This window comes from Pseudophryne corroboree, unplaced genomic scaffold, assembly GCF_028390025.1.
Source record: "Pseudophryne corroboree isolate aPseCor3 unplaced genomic scaffold, aPseCor3.hap2 scaffold_2883, whole genome shotgun sequence".
NCBI lineage: Eukaryota > Metazoa > Chordata > Amphibia > Anura > Myobatrachidae > Pseudophryne > Pseudophryne corroboree.
The window spans coordinates 1-25,586 of NW_026969549.1; the positions used below are offsets into that span (position 1 = coordinate 1).

At 36.6% G+C, this 25,586-nt stretch overlaps 15 non-coding genes across 15 annotated transcripts; 8 read left to right on the forward strand and 7 right to left on the reverse strand.

The window, feature by feature from the left end:
* The first annotated feature begins 6,602 nt into the window (after positions 1-6,602).
* TRNAT-CGU (transfer RNA threonine (anticodon CGU)) lies at positions 6,603-6,676 on the forward strand. Its single transcript has one exon. It is a non-coding gene; the product is annotated as a tRNA-Thr (tRNA).
* Positions 6,677-11,749: 5,073 nt separating this feature from the next.
* Positions 11,750-11,823, forward strand: TRNAI-AAU (transfer RNA isoleucine (anticodon AAU)). The gene has a single exon. It is a non-coding gene; the product is annotated as a tRNA-Ile (tRNA).
* Positions 11,824-12,382: 559 nt separating this feature from the next.
* TRNAQ-UUG (transfer RNA glutamine (anticodon UUG)) lies at positions 12,383-12,454 on the reverse strand. Its single transcript has one exon. It is a non-coding gene; the product is annotated as a tRNA-Gln (tRNA).
* Positions 12,455-13,412: 958 nt separating this feature from the next.
* TRNAT-UGU (transfer RNA threonine (anticodon UGU)) lies at positions 13,413-13,486 on the forward strand. Its single transcript has one exon. It is a non-coding gene; the product is annotated as a tRNA-Thr (tRNA).
* Positions 13,487-14,046: 560 nt separating this feature from the next.
* Positions 14,047-14,118, reverse strand: TRNAQ-UUG (transfer RNA glutamine (anticodon UUG)). Its single transcript has one exon. It is a non-coding gene; the product is annotated as a tRNA-Gln (tRNA).
* Positions 14,119-15,705: 1,587 nt separating this feature from the next.
* On the reverse strand, positions 15,706-15,777 carry TRNAQ-UUG (transfer RNA glutamine (anticodon UUG)). Its single transcript has one exon. It is a non-coding gene; the product is annotated as a tRNA-Gln (tRNA).
* A 949-nt stretch (positions 15,778-16,726) lies between these two features.
* TRNAT-CGU (transfer RNA threonine (anticodon CGU)) lies at positions 16,727-16,800 on the forward strand. Its single transcript has one exon. It is a non-coding gene; the product is annotated as a tRNA-Thr (tRNA).
* A 557-nt stretch (positions 16,801-17,357) lies between these two features.
* Positions 17,358-17,429, reverse strand: TRNAQ-UUG (transfer RNA glutamine (anticodon UUG)). Its single transcript has one exon. It is a non-coding gene; the product is annotated as a tRNA-Gln (tRNA).
* Positions 17,430-19,017: 1,588 nt separating this feature from the next.
* On the reverse strand, positions 19,018-19,089 carry TRNAQ-UUG (transfer RNA glutamine (anticodon UUG)). Its single transcript has one exon. It is a non-coding gene; the product is annotated as a tRNA-Gln (tRNA).
* Positions 19,090-20,039: 950 nt separating this feature from the next.
* Positions 20,040-20,113, forward strand: TRNAT-CGU (transfer RNA threonine (anticodon CGU)). Its single transcript has one exon. It is a non-coding gene; the product is annotated as a tRNA-Thr (tRNA).
* A 557-nt stretch (positions 20,114-20,670) lies between these two features.
* TRNAQ-UUG (transfer RNA glutamine (anticodon UUG)) lies at positions 20,671-20,742 on the reverse strand. The gene has a single exon. It is a non-coding gene; the product is annotated as a tRNA-Gln (tRNA).
* A 957-nt stretch (positions 20,743-21,699) lies between these two features.
* Positions 21,700-21,773, forward strand: TRNAT-CGU (transfer RNA threonine (anticodon CGU)). The gene has a single exon. It is a non-coding gene; the product is annotated as a tRNA-Thr (tRNA).
* A 1,590-nt stretch (positions 21,774-23,363) lies between these two features.
* On the forward strand, positions 23,364-23,437 carry TRNAT-CGU (transfer RNA threonine (anticodon CGU)). Its single transcript has one exon. It is a non-coding gene; the product is annotated as a tRNA-Thr (tRNA).
* A 560-nt stretch (positions 23,438-23,997) lies between these two features.
* On the reverse strand, positions 23,998-24,069 carry TRNAQ-UUG (transfer RNA glutamine (anticodon UUG)). Its single transcript has one exon. It is a non-coding gene; the product is annotated as a tRNA-Gln (tRNA).
* A 958-nt stretch (positions 24,070-25,027) lies between these two features.
* Positions 25,028-25,101, forward strand: TRNAT-CGU (transfer RNA threonine (anticodon CGU)). Its single transcript has one exon. It is a non-coding gene; the product is annotated as a tRNA-Thr (tRNA).
* The last annotated feature ends 485 nt before the right edge of the window (positions 25,102-25,586 follow it).

The window sequence follows — 25,586 nt, forward strand, 5'->3', positions numbered from 1 at the left end:
CCAGCGAAATTTGACGGATCTCCAAGGTTCTGCAGGGGATTTCTCAACCAATGCGAAATCCATTTTGAGCTTCAACCTTGCAATTTCCCCAGTGTTCTTACTAAAATTGCCTATATCATTTCCCTTCTCAGTGGCTCTGCCCTTGACTGGGCTTCACCTTTATGGTAGAAGTATGATCCCCTGCTGTCCTCTTATATTGACTTTGTAGCAATATTCAGGCGCATCTTTGATGAGCCAGGCCGGGTAACCTCTGCTTCATCTGAGATTCTCCGTTTACGCCAGGGAACACGTACTGTGGGACAGTATCTTATACAGTTCAAGATCCTGGCATCCGACCTGGCATGGAATGACGAGGCCCTGTATGCTGCATTCTGGCATGGCTTATCTGAACGCATCAAGGATGAATTAGCTACCAGAGACTTGCCCTCTGAGTTGGATGAGCTAATATCACTATGTACAAAAGTTGATCTACGGTTCAGCGAAAGAGCAATTGAGCGGGGAAGGTCATCCACTCCAAAATCTTCTGCTCCTCCTCCTCGTCAACCGTCTCCATCCGAAGATGAGCCCATGCAAATTGGTCGTTCCCGTCTATCCCCTGCTGAGCGCCGAAGACGTCTTTCCGAGTTCCTCTGTCTCTACTGTGCAGCTCCGTCTCATGCAATCAATGCCTGTCCCAAACGTCAGGGACTTCAAGCCCTAGCTCGCCAAGGAGAGGGCCGGCTAGGAGTAATGCTCTCCTCTCCATCTCCTCGTGATTGTAATCTCCCAGTCTCGCTTCAAAATGCTCAACGTTACAGGAACGTCATTGCCCTCCTTGATTCCGGAGCAGCTGGGAATTTCATAACCGAAGCTTATGTTAAACGGTGGTCCCTACCCACCGAGAGACTTTCCTCATCCATTTCCTTGACTGCCGTGGATGGCAGTAAGATTTTTGACGCAGTTATTTCTCTAAGGACTCTACCAGTTCGTCTGAGAGTGGGAGTTCTTCATGCAGAATTTATTTCCTTTCTAGTGATTCCAACAGCCACACATCCAGTGGTTTAAGGCCTTCCATGGCTCCGTCTCCACAATCCATCGATTGACTGGACGACTACGCAAATACTAGCATGGGGTCCCTCCTGTGCTGAGACCTGTTTGTCCAAAGTGCTTCCTGTTTGTTCTTCCTCCCCCAGGTCGTCTGATGTTCCACCTCCTCCATATCAAGACTACACGGACATGTTCAGTAAAGCTTCTGCTGATATCCTTCCTCCTCATAGAGAATGGGACTGCCCAATTGATCTCATTCCAGGGAAGGTTCCACCTCGAGGCCGAACTTATCCGTTGTCTCTGCCTGAGACGCACTTCATGGAGCAGTACATCAAAGAGAACCTGGCGAAGGGTTTTATCCGACCTTCTTCTTCTCCAGCTGGCGCAGGCTTCTTCTTTGTTAAGAAGAAAGATGGTGGTCTGCGGCCGTGCATCGACTACAGAGGTCTGAACGACATTATCGTCAAGAACCGATATCTTTTACCCTTGATTACAGAGCTCTTCGATAGAGTCAGCGGAGCAACCATCTTTACAAAGTTGAATTTGAGGGGTGCCTACAATCTCATCCGGATCCGTGAGGGTGACGAGTGGAAGACCGCCTTTAACACCCGTGATGGACATTATGAGTACCTCGTCATGCCCTTCGGATTGAGCAACGCTTCAGCTGTCTTCCAGCATTTCGTGAATGAGATCTTCAGAGACATCTTATACCGCCATGTCGTGGTTTATCTAGATGATATCCTCATCTTTGCCAATAATCTAGAGGAACATCGTTTCTGGGTAAAGGAGGTTCTGTCCCGTCTCCGTGTCAATCATCTCTATTGCAAATTGGAGAAATGTGTTTTTGAAGTTAAATCCATTCCGTTACTAGGTTACATTGTGTCCGGTTCCGGACTAGAGATGGATCCTGAGAAACTACAAGCAATCCAGAATTGGCCGATACCCTTAACCCTCAAAGGGGTCCAGAGGTTCTTAGGGTTCGCCAATTATTACAGAAAGTTTATACGAGACTTTTCCACCATTGTGGCGCCTATCACTGCATTAACCAAGAAGGGTGCTAACCCGTCCATTGGTCTGAAGAAGCTACGCAAGCTTTTCATCTTCTAAAGCAACGTTTCATCTCTACACCATTTCTGAAACAGCCCGACATCGACTCTCCTTTCATCTTAGAGGTGGATGCCTCCTCCGTTGGAGTAGGAGCGGTGTTATCCCAGAGGGCTAAAGATGGCCATCTACATCCTTGCAGTTTCTTCTCCCGGAAGTTCTCCCCAGCTGAGCGCAACTATGCCATTGGCGACCAGGAGTTGCTAGCCATCAAGCTCGCTCTAGAGGAGTGGAGATATCTGTTGGAGGGAGCTTCTCATTCAACCACTATACTTACTGACCACAAGAATCTTTTATATCTAAAAAGCGCACAATGTCTTAACCCTTGTCAGGCCAGATGGGCACTTTTCTTTTCCAGGTTCGACTTTAAACTCCAGTTCTGTCCGGGTTCTCAGAATCGCAAGGCCAATGCCCTTTCCCGCTCATGGGAGCAAGAAAATGAGTCGGAGTCTGCGGACAAACATCCTATTATTAATCCGTTGGCATTCTCCACGGTAGGGATGGACTCTACGCCTCCACCAGGGAAAAGTTTTGTGAAGCCGGTGTTAAGGAAGAAGCTCATGCATTGGGCCCATGCTTCCCGTTTTGACGGACATACAGGCATTCAGAAAACCCTTGAGTTTATTTCTAGGTCCTACTGGTGGCCAACTCTGAAGAAGGACGTCATGGAGTTTATTGCTTCTTGCCCGAAGTGTGCCCAACACAAAGTCTCCCACCAGTCGCCTGCGGGGCAACTGGTTCCATTATCTGTTCCCCGTCGACAGTGGACCCATTTGTCGATGGACTTTGTTACAGACCTGCCTTTGTGCAACAAGTTTAATACCATCTGGGTGGTAGTTGACCGGTTCACCAAGATGGCACATTTCATACCCCTCACCGGTCTTCCGTCAGCTTCCAAGTTGGCTCAAGTGTTTATCCAAGAGATCTTCCGACTTCACGGTCTTCCTGAAGAGATCATCTCCGATCGTGGAGTACAATTCGTAGCCAAATTTTGGCGAAGTTTGTGTCAAGCCCTCCAAGTCAAGGTAAAGTTTTCTACAGCTTACCATCCTCAGACCAATGGTCAGACCGAGAGGGTGAATCAGGACTTGGAGGCCTTCCTCCGCATTTATGTGTCTTCCTCCCAAGATGACTGGGTTCAACTCCTTCCTTGGGCCGAGTTTAGCCACAACAATCAATACCATTCCTCATCCTCCTCAACACCATTCTTCATCAACTATGGATTCCACCCTAAAGTTCCAGAATTCCAACCGCTTCCAGCAACTTCTGTTCCAGCAGTGGATGTCACCTTGCGTCAGTTTTCAAATAACTGGAAGAATGTCCGCGCGGCCCTGCTTAAAGCCTCATTCAGGTACAAGAAGTTTGCCGATAGGAAGCGTAGAGCGGTTCCTGCTCTCAAGGTGGGTGATCGTGTATGGTTGTCCACAAAGAATTTGAGGTTGAGAGTTCCCAGCATGAAATTTGCACCTCGTTACATCGGTCCTTTTAAAGTTGAACAAGTCATCAATCCTGTTGCTTACAAACTCCAGTTACCTCCCTTCTTGAAAATACCCAGGACATTCCATGTTTCCCTGTTGAAACCGCTGATCCTGAGTCGGTTTCATTCTGCACTTCCTTCAGCTCCTAAAGTTCAGACTCAACGGGGAGTCGAGTATGAGGTGGCCAAGATTCTGGACTCACGTTTCCGTTACGGTCAGTTGCAGTATCTTATTGACTGGAAGGGCTATGGTCCTGAAGAACGCTCTAGGACCAATGCGTCTGATGTCCATGCTCGTGCCTTGGTCCGGAATTTCCACTCGAAGTTTCCTCTAAAGCCTAAGAAGTGTCATGGGGCCACTCCTAAAGGGGGGGGCTGTCACGATCCGGGAATCTGGATGCCATTACTTGCCTTTCAGATGTCTCCTGAGGCTGGCTCAGTGTTCCAAGGCCGGATCCCATCTGTCTCTGCATGCTGCATATCCCTCCTGTCACGCTGTGACGCTGTCACAGTGCTGCCATGTTTGAATCCTGCATGGCGTCTTCCGTCCTCCGCGGCCTCCGCCGCCGTTCCTGTGTTATAGTTGCAGGTTGTCAGAGTGGTGCATCATGTCTGCCGCGGCCTCCGCTGTCATCCACGAGTCTCAACATACATTTGTCAGTTTGGCGTCTCCTGTCCTCTGAAGCCGGCGCCGCCATTACAGTTATGTTTCCACATGGTTTCCAAACCAGCTTTCCCTCCAAGTTCCAACATGGGCGCAGCCATGTTGGATTCAATCACATGTCTCAGTTCCACCAATCCACTGCCTCTGGAAATCAGCATAATTGCCCAGCCAATGCCTGCATTGCTGCAGGTATAAGTATCCTGTGCCTGGGTCAGGAAATCTTCAGTGCTTTGTTTGTCATACCTTGTTCCAGTCTCTCTCTCTCCTGTGGTTGTTTCTCCAGGTTCCAGCTCCTGTCTCCAGCATCCACTAAGAGACCCGCACCTGCCTACCATCCTGTGGTGCAGCCTGACTCTGCAGTCCTCCGTGGCTGTTCCAGCTTCCAGCTATTAACTCATCTGCTTCCAGCAGTCCGCTTCCAGCAGATTCCAGCTCCTTTAAAGTGCCGGTGTTGTTCCAGCGAATCCCTACTTACCAGCAGTATCCACTACCACCGGTAACCATCCTTCAACTCCTTTGTTTCCACGCTCCCTAGCATCTTACAGTATCCACTCCGTGTTTCATCACCTGGCTGGTTCCATCCAGCATTCACTCCGTGACTTTATCACCTGGCTGATCCCATTCAGCATCCACTCCGTGTCTTACCACCTGGCTGGTTCTGTCCAGCAAATACAAACAGCTTATTCAAGTTACCAACTTCATCTATTTCATCTACTGGCATGTTCCTCGGCTATCTCCACTACTACAGCCAGGCCTGGTAAGGTTATTCCATCAAAGGACTTTAACAGCTGTTCTTTTACCTACCAGTGCTCTGTGATACCTTCCATGGTCAAAGTGTTCCAGGAACTATATTATTTGCCATTGCCATTATTTGCTGTCTGTTATTACACGGAGTCTGTTAATAAACTTTTATTTTGACTTTTTACCTGGTTGTCATGGTCACGCCTTCAGGCAACTTTCTTACATGTTGCTGACATGTCTAGGGGTCTGATTAAACCTCCCAAGTTTGTTTTCATCTCAGCCCCTACAACTGAGGCTTCCTCCTGTCAGCCCAAACCCTCAGTTGTGACACCTATCTTTCACTATACTACCCACCTTGTTCTTAGAAGGTCTTGACTCTGGCCGGCTAGGTACTCTTTCACCGTAAACCGCCGCTTGCTTCAGCCGCGTCTCCCGTGTGCCGTGCTTTACTGCTGTGGCCGCTCGGGATCCCAGCTTGTGAGGCGGACGGATAGTTTCTTCTGTGCGCTCTGTGTGGCTGAGAGGGCACGGACCGTGCTTTGCTTCCAACGCATTTCGGCTGCAAGCCCTTTATCGAGGATGTCACTGGTTTAGCCTATCTTGTTATTTATAGAAAAACTTTATGGAACAATTGTTTAAAAACGGGAGAATCCCTCCCCGGAAATGAGGTAAAAAAAGCGGTTTGCACATGGCCCAGTTAAAATTGATTAGGTATTGCACTTGAGTAATGTGATAAAGGTGTAGAAATTTATATAAAAAAGAAAAAAAAGAATAAAAAAAGACATATTCAATTAAAAAGCCAGGGGATTGAGTAGTTATCATTTTTTATATGTGGAAAATTAAAGATATTTTTCACAAATACGTTTTAAAATATATATATATAATAAAAATATATTTTTCTTTGAGTTTATTTTTGTTTTAAGAAAACATTGAGCTCTATATCCACATTGAGGCCAGCAGGCTGTAGGGTTTGGAGGTTAAAATGTTTTCTTAAAACAAAAATAAAATCAAAGAAAAATATATTTTTATTATATATATATTTTTTAAAACGTATTTGTGAAAAATATCTTTAATTTTCCACATATAAAAAATGATAGCTACACAATCCCCTGGCTTTTTAATTGAAAATGTATTTTTTTATTCTATTTTTCTTTTTTATATACATTTTTACACCTTTATCACATTACTCAAGTGCAATACCTAATCACTTTTAACTGGGCCATGTGCAAACCGCTTTTTTACCTCATTTCCGGGGAGGTATTCCCCCGTTTTTAAACAATTGTTTAATAAAGTTTTTTCTATAAATAACAAGATAGGCTAAACCAGTGCTTAGATTTGCATATATTCCTTGTCTAAATTGTCTATTTTTATACTATTACTAGATGCCTTAATCTTTGTTATTATCCTATCTAATATTTATTTTTATTTTGTAATGTGGAAAGAAACTGGAGCATTTTTATGATACCCATGCTTCAAGTGACTCTATGGCTTAAGCTTTTTTTAAAAAAAATGAAATGCTATAAAAACAAAATATGATCTGTGCTTTGAGGTACATTTGTCAGTTTTGTGTTTGCTTCTAGTAACATCTGTGGCCAGTTAGCTCAGTTGGTTAGAGCGTGGCGCTCGTAATGCCAAGGTCATGGGTTCGATCCCTGTTTTGGCTAATTGCTTTTCTTGATGGACAAGAATGGAATAAGCTCATCGGTATAGCATGAATACTTGAAAACATAATAAAAACATATATCACAAAATCTCTTCAAATACATATCAGAAGCCAGTGGGAGTGTCATCCTTTGGCTGATGAAGATTTTTCTCTACATGGCTCAGTGACTTTTGTCTCAAATCAAGCAATATGGCATAACTAAGATATGCAAGGGCAAATTAATCAGTTATTAAATTGCTGCTCAAACATAGAGGGCACTAGGTGTTACTAGAAGAAGAAGAAGATAGGTGCTCCCCTCTCATTAGTGCACACTGAAGTAAAAAAAAAAAAAATGGAAAATTTCAAAAGACCAGAGCACAAGAAATGGATCTCTGCATTCTTATTGCATCTTTTCTAATTTCCAAATATTTGACATACTTCTGATTTGATAAGTTTAAAAATGAGTTTAGACAAAGGACACCACTGAAGATGATGGAATTTATATGAATTTTAAATGAAGATTTGCAATACTCATACTTTGAATGAAAATGGAGCTTTGAACAAAAGGAAAAAAAAAACAATGTTAGCTCCCACGAGATATGAACTCAGATTACTAGATTCAAAGTCCAGGGTACTAACAATTACACCATGGAACATTCATCTGAGCAATGGCATCTACTGAAGTGCACTCATCTTTTAAATGCAAAGAAAAGAAATTCAATACTTTATATATATGATTTCAAGTTTCTAATAAGCTCAGGGATGCAATAGGTATTATGTAGAATATTTGTCCAAAACCAATGATAATATATCAAAAGTAACCTATTTTTTAAAGGAGAAGATAGATACTAGAAACCTAAATGCCTAGGACCAATTTCAGTTGGAGCATCACCCCTTATGTTATCCTAGCATTGAATTGACAGTTTTTCTGTATTTCCATATTTGCATATCAGCCACTTACAATTGTTTCAAGCTTTATAACAGAGGACTGCCTTTTTTTATAGACCAAGGATGAAAGTCTCTTGTGAGTTAAGTCTGATTATGACATCACAATTTGTAAATTAAGCTATAGTATGATTACAGAGTGTAGACTGAATAAAAAGTGCTTTCCTATGGATTGAGGTTTGTATTTTCTTAAGCTTTGCATTCCAAAATGGGCTAGCATTCTCTATTTCCATTGGGCACATTAAGCTACTTCCCCATTATATATTTTTTGTGTTAAAAGTTATTCATACACAACTTGGTAAAACATACTAAATTGAATACATAATGGATTACATCCTAGGATTATCTTTATCAACAATCTGTAAGTTTACAATTAAAAATTGTGTATTAGATTTTTCTGATTAATTTTGCTTAGATTTGCATATACTCGTTGTCTAAATTGTCTGTTTTTATACTATTACTAGATGCCTTAATCTTTGTTATTATCCTATATAATATATTTTTTTTTGTAATGTGGAAAGAAACTGGAGCATTTTTATGATACCAATGCTTTAAGTGACTCTATGGCTTAAGCTGTTTTTTGAAAAATTAAATGCTATACAAAAAAAATATGATCTGTGCTTTGAGGTACATTTGCCAGTTTTGTGTTTGCTTGCAGTAACATCTGTGGCCGGTTAGCTCACTTGTTTAGAGCGTGGTGCTAATAACGCCAAAGTCAAAGGTTCTATCCCCGTATGGGCTTTTTGCTTTTCTTGATGGACAAGAATGGAATAAGCTCATCGGTGGAGTGCATAAATACTTGAAAACATCATAGACACATATATCACAAAATCTCTTCAAATACATATCAGAAGCTGGTGGGAGTGTCATCCTTTGGCTGATGAAGATTTTTCTCTACATGGCTCAGTGACTTTTGTCTCAAATCAAGCAATATGGCATAACTAAGATATGCAAGGGCAAATTAATCAGTTATTAAATTGCTGCTCAAACATAGAGGGCACTAGGTGTTACTAGAAGAAGAAGAAGATATGTGCTCCCCTCTCATTAGTGCACACTGAAGTAAAAAAAATTAAAATGGAGAATTTCAAAAGACCAGAGCACAAGAAATGGATCTCTGCATTCTTATTGCATCTTTTCTTATTTCCAAATATTTGACATACTTCTGATTTGATGAGTTTAAAAATGAGTTTAGACAAAGGACACCACTGAAGATGATGGAATTTATATGAATTTTAAATGAAGATTTGCAATACTCATACTTTGAATGAAAATGGAGCTTTGAACAAAAGGAAAAAAAACAATGTTAGCTCCCATGAGATATGAACTCAGATTACTAGATTCAAAGTCCAGGGTACTAACAATTACACCATGGAACCCTCAAACGTTTAAAAAGAAGAAAGACTGCGCTGTTGCCGGGATTTATGTGTTTAAGCTGCCCTGAGCAAAAAATAATTAAATAAATGCTAACAATGTGTTAAGAACAAGGCGCTTGTGACAATGTATGATGTGTTTTGCAACAAATAAATTTTGCAATACTGCAGTGCAATACCTGTAATAAAAAAAGGGATTAGTAACTGTTTACAGACCTTTTGTTTATTTTCGGTCCTGCCGGGTTCCTATATTGCCGGCTCTTTATCCCGCTACCATCTCTGTACGGGATGGTCAAAATCCTATCTTTCACTATACTACCCACCTTGTTCTTAGAAGTGGTGGGACGAGGTCTTGACTCCGGGCGGCTAGGTACTCTTTCACCGCAAACCGCCGCTTGCTTCAGCCGTGTCTTCCGTGTGCTGTGTTTTACTGCTGTGGCCGCTCGGGATCCCGGCTTGTGAGGCGGACAGATAGTTTCTTCTGTGCGCTCTGTGTGGCTGAGAGGGCACGGACCGTGCTTTGCTTCCAACGCATTTCGGGCTGCAAGCCCTTTATCGAGGATGTCACTGGTTTAGCCTATCTTGTTATTTATAGAAAAAACTTTATTGAACAATTGTTTAAAAACGGGGGAATCCCTCCCTGGAAATGAGGTAAAAAAAGCGGTTTGCACATGGCCCAGTTAAAATTGATTAGGTATTGCACTTGAGTAATGTGATAAAGGTGTAAAAATGTATATAAAAAAGAAAAAAAGAATAAAAAAAGACATATTCAATTAAAAAGCCAGGGGATTGTGTAGCTATCATTTTTTATATGTGGAAAATTAAAGATATTTTTCACAAATACGTTTTAAAATATATATATATATAATAAAAATATATTTTTCTTTGATTTTATTTTTGTTTTAAGAAAACATTGAGCTCTATATCCACATTGAGGCCAGCAGGATGTAGGGTTTGGAGGTTAATATGTTTTCTTAAAACAAAAATAAAATCAAAGAAAAATATATTTTTATTATATATATCTTTTTTAAAACGTATTTGTGAAAAAAATCTTTAATTTTCCACATATAAAAAATGATAGCTACACAATCCCCTGGCTTTTTAATTGAATATGTCTTTTTTTATTCATTTTTTTCTTTTTTATATACATTTTTACACCTTTATCACATTACTCAAGTGCAATACCTAATCACTTTTAACTGGGCCATGTGCAAAACGCTTTTTTTACCTCATTTCCGGGGAGGGATGCCCCCGTTTTTAAACAATTGTTCAATAAAGTTTTTTCTATAAATAACAAGATAGGCTAAACCAGTGACGTCCTCTATAAAGGGCTTGCAGCCCGAAACGCGTTCATAGCAAAGCACGGTCCGTGCCCTCTCAGCCACACAGAGCGCACAAAAGAAACTATCCGTCCGCCTCACAAGCCGGGATCCCGAGCTGCCACAGCAGTAAAGCACGGCACACGGGAGACGCGGCTGAAGCAAGCGGCGGTTTGCGGTGAAAGAGTACCTAGCCGCCCGGAGTCAAGACCTCGTCCCACCACTTCTAAGAACAAGGTGGGTAGTATAGTGAAATATAGGATTTTGACCATCCCGTACAAAGATGGTAGCAGGATAAAGAGCCGGCAATATAGGAACCCGGCAGGACCGAAAAAAAACAAAAGGGCTGTAAACATTTACTAGTCCCCTTTTTTATTACAGGTATTGCACTGCAGTATTGCAACATTTATTTGTTGCAAAACACATCATACATTGTCACAAGCGCCTTGTTCTTAACACATTGTTAGCATTTATTTACCATGGAACCCTCACCTGAGCAATGACATCTACTGAAGTGCACTCATCATGCACTCATGCAAAGAAAAGAAATTCAATACTTTATATATATGATTTCAAGTTTCTAATAAGCTCAGGGATAAGCTCAGGGATACAATAGATATTATGTAGAATATTTGTCCAAAACCAATGATAATATATAAAAAGTAACCTATTTTTTAAAGGAGAGGATAGATACTAAAAACCTAATTGCCTAGAACCAATTTCAGTTGGAGCATCACCCCTTATGTTATCCTAGCATTGAATTGACAGTTTTTCTGTATTTCCATATTTGCATATCAGCCACTTACAATTGTTTCAAGCTTTATAACAGAGGACTGCCATTTTTATAGACCAAGGATGAAAGTCTATTATGAGTTAAGTCTGATTATGACATCACAATTTGTAAATTAAGCTATGGTATGATTACAGAGTGTAGATTGAATAAAAAGTGCTTTCCTATGGATTGAAGTTTGTATTTTCTTAAGCTTTGCATTCCAAAATGGGCTAGTATTCTCTATTTCCAATGGGCACATTAAGCTACTTCCCCATTATATATTTTTTTGTGTTAAAAGTTATTCATACACAACTTGGTAAACATACTAAATTTAATACAAAATGGATTACATCCTGGGATTATCTTTATCAACAATCTGTGAATTTACAATTAAAAATTGTGTATTAGATTTTTCAGATTAATTTTGTTTAGATTTGCATATACTTGTTGTCTAAATTGTCTATTTTTATACTATTACTAGATGCCTTAATCTTTATTATTATCCTATCTAATATTTATTTTTATTTTGTAATGTGGAAAGAAACTGGAGCATTTTTATGATACCCATGCTTCAAGTGACTTTAAGGCTTAAGCTTTTTTTTTGAAAAATTAAATGTTATACAAACAAAATATGATCTGTGCTTTGAGGTACATTTGCCAGCTTTGTGTTTGCTTGTGGAAACATATATGGCCGGTTAGCTCAGTTGGTTAGAGCGTGGTGCTAATAACGCCAAGGTCATGGGTTCGATCCCCGTATGGGCCATTTGCTTTTCTTAATGGACAAGAATGGAATAAGCTTATCGGTGAAGTGCATGAATGCTTGCAAACATTATAGGTACATATATCACAAAATCTCTTCAAATACATATCAGAAGCCAGTGGGATTGTCATCCTTTGGCTGATGAAAATTTTTCTCTACATGGCTCAGTGACTTTTGTCTCAAATCAAGCAATATGGCATAACTAAAATATGCAAGGTCAAATCAGCTAATTATATTGCTGCTCAAACATAGAGGGCACTAGGTGTTACTAGAAGAAGAAGAAGAAGATATGTTCTCACCTCCCATTAGTGCACACTGAAGTAATAAAAAATGGAGAATTTCTAAACACCAGAGCACAAGTAATGGATCTCTGCATTCTTATTGCATCTTTTCTTATTTCCAAATATTTGACATACTTCTTATTTGAAAAGTTTAAAAATGAGTTTAGACAAAGGACACCACTGAAAATGATGGAATTTATATGAATTGTAAATGAAGATTTGCAATACTCATACTTTGAATGAAAATGGAGCTTTAAACAAAAGGAGAAATAATCAACATTAGGTCCCACCGAGATTTGAACTCGGATTACTGGATTCAAAGTTCAGAGTGATAACTATTACACCATGGAACCCTCAACTGAGCAAAGACTTCTACTGAACTGAGCTCATCTTTTAAATGCAAAGAAAAGAAATTCAATACTTTATATATATGATTTGAAGTTTCTAATAAGCTCAGGGATGCAATAGGTGTTCTGTAGAATATTTGTCTAAAACCAATGATAATATATAAAAAGTAACCTATTTTTAAGGAGAAGATAAATACTAGAAACCCAAATGCCTAGGACCAATTTCAGTTGGAGCATCACCCCTTATGTTATCCTAGCATTGAATTGACAGTTTTTCTGTATTGTCATATTTGCATATCAGGCGCTTACAATGGTTTCAAGCTTTATAACAGAGGACTGCCTTTTTTTATAGATTAAGGATGAAAGTCTCTTGTGAGTTAAGTCTGATTATGATATCACAATTTGTAAATTAAGCTATAGTATGATTACAGAGTGTAGACTGAACAAAAAGTGCTTTCCTATGGATTGAAGTTTGTATTTTCTTAAGCTTTGCATTCCAAAATGTGCTAGCATTCTCTATTTCCAAAGGGCACCTTAAGCTACTTCCCCCATTATATATTTTTTTGTGTTAAAAGTTATTTATACACAACTTGGTAAAACATACTAAATTTAACACATAATGAACTACATCCTGGGATTATCTTTATCAACATTCTGTTAATGGATAAGAAAGATTGTGCATTAGATTTATCAGATTGATTTTGCTTAGAATTGCATTTACTCCTTGTTTAAATTGTCTATTTTTTTACTATTATTAGATGCATTAATCTTTGTTGTTATCCTATCTAATCATTTTTTTATTTTGCAATATGGAAAGAAACTGGAGCATTTTTATGATACCCATGCTTCAAGTGACTCTATGGCTTAAGCTGTTCCTTAAAAAATTAAATGCTATGCAAACAAAATATGTTCTGTGCTTTGAGGTACATTTGCCAGTTTTGTGTTTGCTGTTTGTAATATCTGTGGCCAGTTAGCTCAGTTGGTTAGAGCATAGCGCTTGTAATGCCAAGGTCATGGGTTCGATCCCTGTATTGGCTACTTGCTTTTCTTGATGGACAAGAATGGAATAAGCTCATCGGTATAGCATGAATACTTGAAAACATAATAAACACATATATCACAAAATCTCTTCAATTCCATATCAGAAGCCAGCATGAGTGTCATCCTTTGGCTGATGAAGATTTTTCTCTACATGGCTCATTGACTTTAGTCTCAAATCGAGCATTATGGCATACCTAAGATTTGCAAGGGCAAATTAATCAGTAATTATATTGCTGCTCAAACATAGAGGGCACTAGGTGTTACTAGAAGAAGAAGATACGTTCTCCCCTCCCATTAGTGCAAACTGAAGTAAAAAAAAATTAAAATGGAGAATTTCTAAACACCAGAGCACAAGTAATGGATCTCAGCATTCTTATTGCATCTTTTCTTATTTCCAAATATTTGACATACTTCTGATTTGAAAAGTTTAAAAATGAGTTTAGACAAAGGACACAACTGAAAATGATGGAATTTATATGTTTTGTAAATGAAGATTTGCAATACTCATACTTTGAATGAAAATGGAGCTTTAAACAAAAGAAGAAATAATCAACATTAGGTCCCACCGAGATTTGAACTCGGATTACTGGATTCAAAGTCCAGAGTGCTAACCATTACACCATGGAACCCTCAACCGAGCAAAGACTTCTACTGAACTGAGCTCATCTTTTAAATTCAAAGAAAAGAAATTCAATACTTTATATATATGATTTCAAGTTTATAATAAGCTCAGGGATGCAATAGGTGTTATGTAGAATATTTGTCTAAAACCAATGATAATATATAAAAAGTAACCTATTTTTAAGGAGAAGATAAATACTAGAAACCCAAATGCCTAGGACCAATTTCAGTTGGAGCATCAACCCTTATGTTATCCTAGCATTGAATTGACAGTTTTTCTGTATTGTCATATTTGCATATCATCCGCTTACAATTGTTTCAAGCTTTATAACAGAGGACTGCCTTTTTTTATAGACCAAGGATGTAAGTCTCTTGTGAGTTAAGTCTGATTATGACATCACAATTTGTAAATTAAGCTATAGTATGATTACAGAGTGTAGACTGAACAAATAGTGCTTTCCTATGGATTGAAGTTTGTATTTTCTTAAGCTTTGCATTCCAAAATGTGCTAGCATTCTCTATTTCCAAAGGGCATGTTAAGCTAATTCCCCGTTATATATTTTTTGTGTTAAAAATTATTTATACACAACTTGGTAAAACATACTAAATTTAACACATAATGAATTACATCCTGGGATTATCTTTATCAACAATCTGTAAATGGATTAGAAAGATTGTGCATTAGATTTATCAGATTGATTTTGCTTAGAATTGCATTTACTCCTTGTCTAAATTGTCTATTTTTATACTATTATTAGATGCATTAATCTTTGTTGTTGTCCTATCTAATCATTTTTTTTATTTTGCAATGTGGAAAGAAACTGGTGCATTTTTATGATACCCATGCTTCAAGTGACTCTATGGCTTAAGCTGTTCCTTGAAAAATTAAATGCTATGCAAACAAAATATGTTCTGTGCTTTGAGGTACATTTGTCAGTTTTGTGTTTGCTTCTAATAACATCTGTGGCCAGTTAGCTCAGTGGATTGGAGCGTGGCGCTCGTAATGCCAAGGTCATGGGTTCGATCCCTGTTTTGGCTACTTGCTTTTCTTGATGGACAAGAATGGAATAAGCTCATCGGTATAGCATGAATACTTGAAAACATAATAAACACATATATCACAAAATCTCTTCAATTCCATATCAGAAGCCAGCATGAGTGTCATCCTTTGGCTGATGAAGATTTTTCTCTACATGGCTCATTGACTTTTGTCTCAAATCGAGCATTATGGCATAACTAAGATTTGCAAGGGCAAATTAATCAGTTATTATATTGCTGCTCAAACATAGAGGGCACTAGGTGTTACTAGAAGAAGAAGATACGTTCTCCCCTCCCTTTAGTGCACACTGAAGTAAAAAAAAAAATGGAGAATTTCTAAAGACCAGAGCACAAGTAATGGATCTCAGCATTCTTATTGCATCTTTTCTTATTTCCAAATATTTGACATACTTCTGATTTGAAAAGTTTAAAAATGAGTTTAGACAAAGGACACAACTGAAAATGATGGAATTTACATGGTTTGTAAATGAAGATTTGCAAAACTCATACTTTGAATGAAAATGGAGCTGTAAACAAAAGAAGAAATAATCAACATTAGGTCCCACCAAGATTTGAACTCGGATTACTGGATTCAAAGTCCAGAGTGCTAACCATTACACCATGGAACCCTCAACTGAGCAAAGACTTCTACTGAACTGAGCTCATCTTTTAAATTCAAAGAAAAGAAATTCAATACTTTATATATATATGATTTCAAGTTTATAATAAGCTCAGGGATTATGTAGAATATTTGTCTAAAACCAATGATAATATATAAAAAGTAACCTATTTTTAAGGAGAAGATAAATACTAGAAACCCAAATGCCTAGGACCAATTTCAGTTGGAGCATCACCCCTTATGTTATCCTAGCATTGAATTGACAGTTTTTCTGTATTGTCATATTTGCATATCATCCGCTTACAATTGATTCAAGCTTTATAACAGAGGACTGCCTTTTTTTATAGACCAAGGATGAAAGTCTCTTGTGAGTTAAGTCTGATTATGACATCACAATTTGTAAATTAAGCTATAGTATGATTACAGAGTGTAGACTGAACAAATAGTGCTTTCCTATGGATTGAAGTTTGTATTTTCTTAAGCTTTGCATTCCAAAATGTGCTAGCATTCTCTATTTCCAAAGGGCATGTTAAGCTAATTCCCCGTTATATATTTTTTGTGTTAAAAGTTATTTATACACAACTTGGTAAAACATACTAAATTTAACACATAATGAATTACATCCTGGGATTATCTTTATCAACAATCTGTAAATGGATAAGAAAGATTGTGCATTAGATTTATCAGATTGATTTTGCTTAGAATTGCATTTACTCCTTGTCTAAATTGTCTATTTTTATACTATTATTAGATGCATTAATCTTTGTTGTTGTCCTATCTAATCATTTTTTTTTATTTTGCAATGTGGAAAGAAACTGGTGCATTTTTATGATACCCATGCTTCAAGTGACTCTATGGCTTAAGCTGTTCCTTGAAAAATTAAATGCTATGCAAACAAAATATGTTCTGTGCTTTGAGGTACATTTGTCAGTTTTGTGTTTGCTTCTAGTAACATCTGTGGCCAGTTAGCTCAGTTGGTTAGAGCGTGGCGCTCGTAATGCCAAGGTCATGGGTTCGATCCCTGTTTTGGCTAATTGCTTTTCTTGATGGACAAGAATGGAATAAGCTCATCGGTATAGCATGAATACTTGAAAACATAATAAACACATATATCACAAAATCTCTTCAATTCCATATCAGTAGCCAGCATGAGTGTCATCCTTTGGCTGATGAAGATTTTTCTCTACATGGCTCATTGACTTTTGTCTCAAATCGAGCATTATGGCATAACTAAGATTTGCAAGGGCAAATTAATCAGTTATTATATTGCTGCTCAAACATAGAGGGCACTAGGTGTTACTAGAAGAAGAAGATACGTTCTCCCCTCCCATTAGTGCACACTGAAGTAAAAAAAAAAAATGGAGAATTTCTAAACACCAGAGCACAAGTAATGGATCTCAGCATTCTTATTGCATCTTTTCTTATTTCCAAATATTTGACATACTTCTGATTTGAAAAGTTTAAAAATGAGTTTAGACAAAGGACACAACTGAAAATGATGGAATTTATATGTTTTGTAAATGAAGATTTGCAAAACTCATACTTTGAATGAAAATGGAGCTTTAAACAAAAGAAGAAATAATCAACATTAGGTCCCACCTAGATTTGAACTCGGATTACTGGATTCAAAGTCCAGAGTGCTAACCATTACACCATGGAACCCTCAACTGAGCAAAGACTTCTACTGAACTGAGCTCATCTTTTAAATTCAAAGAAAAGAAATTCAATACTTTATATATATGATTTCAAGTTTATAATAAGCTCAGGGATGCAATAGGTGTTATGTAGAATATTTGTCTAAAACCAATGATAATATATAAAAAGTAACCTATTTATAAGGAGAAGATAAATACTAGAAACCCAAATGCCTAGGACCAATTTCAGTTGGAGCATCACCCCTTATTTTATCCTAGCATTGAATTGACAGTTTTTCTGTATTGTCATCTTTGCATATCATCCGCTTACAATTGTTTCAAGCTTTATAACAGAGGACTGCCTTTTTTTATAGACCAAGGATGTAAGTCTCTTGTGAGTTAAGTCTGATTATGACATCACAATTTGTAAATTAAGCTATAGTATGATTACAGAGTGTAGACTGAACAAATAGTGCTTTCCTATGGATTGAAGTTTGTATTTTCTTAAGCTTTGCATTCCAAAATGTGCTAGCATTCTCTATTTCCAAAGGGCATGTTAAGCTAATTCCCCGTTATATATTTTTTGTGTTAAAAATTATTTATACACAACTTGGTAAAACATACTAAATTTAACACATAATGAATTACATCCTGGGATTATCTTTATCAACAATCTGTAAATGGATTAGAAAGATTGTGCATTAGATTTATCAGATTGATTTTGCTTAGAATTGCATTTACTCCTTGTCTAAATTGTCTATTTTTATACTATTATTAGATGCATTAATCTTTGTTGTTGTCCTATCTAATCATTTTTTTTATTTTGCAATGTGGAAAGAAACTGGTGCATTTTTATGATACCCATGCTTCAAGTGACTCTATGGCTTAAGCTGTTCCTTGAAAAATTAAATGCTATGCAAACAAAATATGTTCTGTGCTTTGAGGTACATTTGTCAGTTTTGTGTTTGCTTCTAATAACATCTGTGGCCAGTTAGCTCAGTGGATTGGAGCGTGGCGCTCGTAATGCCAAGGTCATGGGTTCGATCCCTGTTTTGGCTACTTGCTTTTCTTGATGGACAAGAATGGAATAAGCTCATCGGTATAGCATGAATACTTGAAAACATAATAAACACATATATCACAAAATCTCTTCAATTCCATATCAGAAGCCAGCATGAGTGTCATCCTTTGGCTGATGAAGATTTTTCTCTACATGGCTCATTGACTTTTGTCTCAAATCGAGCATTATGGCATAACTAAGATTTGCAAGGGCAAATTAATCAGTTATTATATTGCTGCTCAAACATAGAGGGCACTAGGTGTTACTAGAAGAAGAAGATACGTTCTCCCCTCCCTTTAGTGCACACTGAAGTAAAAAAAAAAAATGGAGAATTTCTAAACACCAGAGCACAAGTAATGGATCTCAGCATTCTTATTGCATCTTTTCTTATTTCCAAATATTTGACATACTTCTGATTTGAAAAGTTTAAAAATGAGTTTAGACAAAGGACACAACTGAAAATGATGGAATTTATATGGTTTGTAAATGAAGATTTGCAAAACTCATACTTTGAATGAAAATGGAGCTGTAAACAAAAGAAGAAATAATCAACATTAGGTCCCACCAAGATTTGAACTCGGATTACTGGATTCAAAGTCCAGAGTGCTAACCATTACACCATGGAACCCTCAACTGAGCAAAGACTTCTACTGAACTGAGCTCATCTTTTAAATTCAAAGAAAAGAAATTCAATACTTTATATATATATGATTTCAAGTTTATAATAAGCTCAGGGATTATGTAGAATATTTGTCTAAAACCAATGATAATATATAAAAAGTAACCTATTTTTAAGGAGAAGATAAATACTAGAAACCCAAATGCCTAGGACCAATTTCAGTTGGAGCATCACCCCTTATGTTATCCTAGCATTGAATTGACAGTTTTTCTGTATTGTCATATTTGCATATCATCCGCTTACAATTGATTCAAGCTTTATAACAGAGGACTGCCTTTTTTTATAGACCAAGGATGAAAGTCTCTTGTGAGTTAAGTCTGATTATGACATCACAATTTGTAAATTAAGCTATAGTATGATTACAGAGTGTAGACTGAACAAATAGTGCTTTCCTATGGATTGAAGTTTGTATTTTCTTAAGCTTTGCATTCTAAAATGTGCTAGCATTCTCTATTTCCAAAGGGCATGTTAAGCTAATTCCCCGTTATATATTTTTTGTGTTAAAAGTTATTTATACACAACTTGGTAAAACATACTAAATTTAACACATAATGAATTACATCCTGGGATTATCTTTATCAACAATCTGTAAATGGATAAGAAAGATTGTGCATTAGATTTATCAGATTGATTTTGCTTAGAATTGCATTTACTCCTTGTCTAAATTGTCTATTTTTATACTATTATTAGATGCATTAATCTTTGTTGTTGTCCTATCTAGTCATTTTTTTTTTATTTTGCAATGTGGAAAGAAACTGGTGCATTTTTATGATACCCATGCTTCAAGTGACTCTATGGCTTAAGCTGTTCCTTGAAAAATTAAATGCTATGCAAACAAAATATGTTCTGTGCTTTGAGGTACATTTGTCAGTTTTGTGTTTGCTTCTAGTAACATCTGTGGCCAGTTAGCTCAGTTGGTTAGAGCGTGGCGCTCGTAATGCCAAGGTCATGGGTTCGATCCCTGTTTTGGCTAATTGCTTTTCTTGATGGACAAGAATGGAATAAGCTCATCGGTATAGCATGAATACTTGAAAACATAATAAACACATATATCACAAAATCTCTTCAATTCCATATCAGTAGCCAGCATGAGTGTCATCCTTTGGCTGATGAAGATTTTTCTCTACATGGCTCATTGACTTTTGTCTCAAATCGAGCATTATGGCATAACTAAGATTTGCAAGGGCAAATTAATCAGTTATTATATTGCTGCTCAAACATAGAGGGCACTAGGTGTGACTAGAAGAAGAAGATACGTTCTCCCCTCCCATTAGTGCACACTGAAGTAAAAAAAAAAAATGGAGAATTTCTAAACACCAGAGCACAAGTAATGGATCTCAGCATTCTTATTGCATCTTTTCTTATTTCCAAATATTTGACATACTTCTGATTTGAAAAGTTTAAAAATGAGTTTAGACAAAGGACACAACTGAAAATGATGGAATTTATATGTTTTGTAAATGAAGATTTGCAAAACTCATACTTTGAATGAAAATGGAGCTTTAAACAAAAGAAGAAATAATCAACATTAGGTCCCACCTAGATTTGAACTCGGATTACTGGATTCAAAGTCCAGAGTGCTAACCATTACACCATGGAACCCTCAACTGAGCAAAGACTTCTACTGAACTGAGCTCATCTTTTAAATTCAAAGAAAAGAAATTCAATACTTTATATATATGATTTCAAGTTTATAATAAGCTCAGGGATGCAATAGGTGTTATGTAGAATATTTGTCTAAAACCAATGATAATATATAAAAAGTAACCTATTTATAAGGAGAAGATAAATACTAGAAACCCAAATGCCTAGGACCAATTTCAGTTGGAGCATCACCCCTTATTTTATCCTAGCATTGAATTGACAGTTTTTCTGTATTGTCATCTTTGCATATCATCCGCTTACAATTGTTTCAAGCTTTATAACAGAGGACTGCCTTTTTTTATAGACCAAGGATGAAAGTCTCTTGTGAGTTAAGTCTGATTTTGACATCACAATTTGTAAATTAAGCTATAGTATGATTACAGAGTGTAGACTGAACAAATAGTGCTTTCCTATGGATTGAAGTTTGTATTTTCTTAAGCTTTGCATTCCAAAATGTGCTAGCATTCTCTATTTCCAAAGGGCATGTTAAGCTAATTCCCCGTTATATATTTTTTGTGTTAAAAGTTATTTATACACAACTTGGTAAAATATACAAAATTTAACACATAATGAATTACATCCTGGGATTATCTTTATCAACAATCTGTAAATGGATAAGAAAGATTGTGCATTAGATTTATCAGATTGATTTTGCTTAGAATTGCATTTACTCCTTGTCTAAATTGTCTATTTTTAAACTATTATTAGATGCATTAATCTTTGTTGTTGTCCTATCTAATCATTTTTTTTATTTTGCAATGTGGAAAGAAACTGGTGCATTTTTATGATACCCATGCTTCAAGTGACTCTATGGCTTAAGCTGTTCCTTGAAAAATTAAATGCTATGCAAACAAAATTTGTTCTGTGCTTTGAGGTACATTTGTCAGTTTTGTGTTTGCTTCTAGTAACAACTGTGGCCAGTTAGCTCAGTTGGTTAGAGCGTAGCGCTCGTAATGCCAAGGTCATGGGTTCGATCCCTGTATTGGCAATTTGTTTTTCTTGATGGACAAGAATGGAATAAGCTCATCGGTATAGCATGAATACTTGAAAACATAATAAACACATATATCACAAAATCTCTTCAATTCCATATTAGAAGCCAGCATGAGTGTCATCCTTTGGTTGATGAAGATTTTTCTCTACATGGCTCATTGACTTTTGTCTCAAATCGAGCATTATGGCATACCTAAGATTTGCAAGGGCAAATTAATCAGTTATTATATTGCTGCTCAAACATAGAGGGCACTAGGTGTTACTAGAAGAAGAAGATACGTTCTCCCCTCCCATTAGTGCACACTGAAGTAAAAAAAAATTAAAATGGAGAATTTCTAAACACCAGAGCACAAGTAATGGATCTCAGCATTCTTATTGCATCTTTTCTTATTTCCCAATTTTTTACATACTTCTGATTTGAAAAGTTTAAAAATGAGTTTAGACAAAGGACACAACTGAAAATGATGGAATTTATATGTTTTGTAAATGAAGATTTGCAATACTCATACTTTGAATGAAAATGGAGCTTTAAACAAAAGAAGAAATAATCAACATTAAGTCCCACTGAGATTTGAACTCTGATTACTGGATTCAAAGTCCAGAGTGCTAACCATTACACCATGGAACCCTCAACTGAGCAAAGACTTCTACTGAACTGAGCTCATCTTTTACATGCAAAGAAAAGAAATTCAATACTTTATATATATGATTTCAAGTTTATAATAAGCTCAGGGATGCAATAGGTGTTATGTAGAATATTTGTCTAAAACCAATGATAATATATAAAAAGTAACCTATTTTTAAGGAGAAGATAAATACTAGAAACCCAAATGCCTAGGACCAATTTCAGTTGGAGCATCACCCCTTATGTTATCCTAGCATTGAATTGACAGTTTTTCTGTATTGTCATATTTGCATATCAGCCGCTTACAATTGTTTCAAGCTTTATAACAGAGGACTGCCTTTTTTTATAGACCAAGGATGAAAGTCTCTTGTGAGTTAAGTCTGATTATGACATCACAATTTGTAAATTAAGCTATAGTATGATTACAGAGTGTAGACTGAACAAAAAGTGCTTACCTATGGATTGAAGTTTGTATTTTCTTAAGCTTTGCATTCCAAAATGTGCTAGCATTCTCTATTTCCAAAGGGCACATTAAGCTACTTCCCCCATTATATATTTTTTGTGTTAAAAGTTATTTATACACAACTTGGTAAAACATACCAAATTTAACACATAATGAATTACATCCTGGGATTATCTTTATCAACATTCTGTTAATGGATAAGAAAGATTGTGCATTAGATTTATCAGATTGATTTTGCTTAGAATTGCATTTACTCCTTGTTTAAATTGTCTATTTTTATACTATTATTAGATGCATTAATCTTTGTTGTTATCCTATCTAATCATTTTTTTTATTTTGCAATGTGGAAAGAAACTGGAGCATTTTTATGATACCCATGCTTCAAGTTACTCTATGGCTTAAGCTGTTCCTTGAAAAATTAAATGCTATGCAAACAAAATTTGTTCTGTGCTTTGAGGTACATTTGTCAGTTTTGTGTTTGCTTCTAGTAACAACTGTGGCCAGTTAGCTCAGTTGGTTAGAGCGTAGCGCTCGTAATGCCAAGGTCATGGGTTCGATCCCTGTATTGGCAATTTGCTTTTCTTGATGGACAAGAATGGAATAAGCTCATCGGTATAGCATGAATACTTGAAAACATAATAAACACATATATCACAAAATCTCTTCAATTCCATATTAGAAGCCAGCATGAGTGTCATCCTTTGGCTGATGAAGATTTTTCTCTACATGGCTCATTGACTTTTGTCTCAAATCGAGCATTATGGCATACCTAAGATTTGCAAGGGCAAATTAATCAGTTATTATATTGCTGCTCAAACATAGAGGGCACTAGGTGTTACTAGAAGAAGAAGATACGTTCTCCCCTCCCATTAGTGCACACTGAAGTAAAAAAAAATTAAAATGGAGAATTTCTAAACACCAGAGCACAAGTAATGGATCTCAGCATTCTTATTGCATCTTTTCTTATTTCCCAATTTTTTACATACTTCTGATTTGAAAAGTTTAAAAATGAGTTTAGACAAAGGACACAACTGAAAATGATGGAATTTATATGTTTTGTAAATGAAGATTTGCAATACTCATACTTTGAATGAAAATGGAGCTTTAAACAAAAGAAGAAATAATCAACATTAAGTCCCACCGAGATTTGAACTCTGATTACTGGATTCAAAGTCCAGAGTGCTAACCATTACACCATGGAACCCTCAACTGAGCAAAGACTTCTACTGAACTGAGCTCATCTTTTACATGCAAAGAAAAGAAATTCAATACTTTATATATATGATTTCAAGTTTATAATAAGCTCAGGGATGCAATAGGTGTTATGTAGAATATTTGTCTAAAACCAATGATAATATATAAAAAGTAACCTATTTTTAAGGAGAAGATAAATACTAGAAACCCAAATGCCTAGGACCAATTTCAGTTGGAGCATCACCCCTTATGTTATCCTAGCATTGAATTGACAGTTTTTCTGTATTGTCATATTTGCATATCAGCCGCTTACAATTGTTTCAAGCTTTATAACAGAGGACTGCCTTTTTTTATAGACCAAGGATGAAAGTCTCTTGTGAGTTAAGTCTGATTATGACATCACAATTTGTAAATTAAGCTATAGTATGATTACAGAGTGTAGACTGAACAAAAAGTGCTTACCTATGGATTGAAGTTTGTATTTTCTTAAGCTTTGCATTCCAAAATGTGCTAGCATTCTCTATTTCCAAAGGGCACATTAAGCTACTTCCCCCATTATATATTTTTTGTGTTAAAAGTTATTTATACACAACTTGGTAAAACATACCAAATTTAACACATAATGAATTACATCCTGGGATTATCTTTATCAACATTCTGTTAATGGATAAGAAAGATTGTGCATTAGATTTATCAGATTGATTTTGCTTAGAATTGCATTTACTCCTTGTTTAAATTGTCTATTTTTATACTATTATTAGATGCATTAATCTTTGTTGTTATCCTATCTAATCATTTTTTTTATTTTGCAATGTGGAAAGAAACTGGAGCATTTTTATGATACCCATGCTTCAAGTTACTCTATGGCTTAAGCTGTTCCTTGAAAAATTAAATGCTATGCAAACAAAATATGTTCTGTGCTTTGAGGTACATTTGCCAGTTTTGTGTTTGCTGTTTGTAATATCTGTGGCCAGTTAGCTCAGTTAGTTAGAGCATAGTGCTCGTAATGCAAAGGTCATGGGTTCGATCCCTGTATTGGCCATTTGCTTTTCTTGATGGACAAGAATGGAATAAGCTCATCGGTATAGCATGAATACTTGAAAACATAATAAACACATATATCACAAAATCTCTTCAATTCCATATCAGAAGCCAGCATGAGTGTCATCCTTTGGCTGATGAAGATTTTTCTCTACATGGCTCATTGACTTTTGTCTCAAATCGAGCAATATGGCATACCTAAGATTTCCAAGGGCAAATTAATCAGTTAATATATTGCTGCTCAAACATAGAGGGCACTAGGTGTTACTAGAAGAAGAAGATACGTTCTCCCCTCTCATTAGTGCACACTGAAGTACAAAAAATTAAAATGGAGAATTTCTAAACACCTGAGCACAAGTAATGGATCTCTGATTTCTTATTGCATCTTTTCTTATTTCCAAATATTTGACATACTTCTGATTTGAAAAGTTTAAAAATGAGTTTAGACAAAGGACACCACTGAAAATTATGGAATTTATATGAATT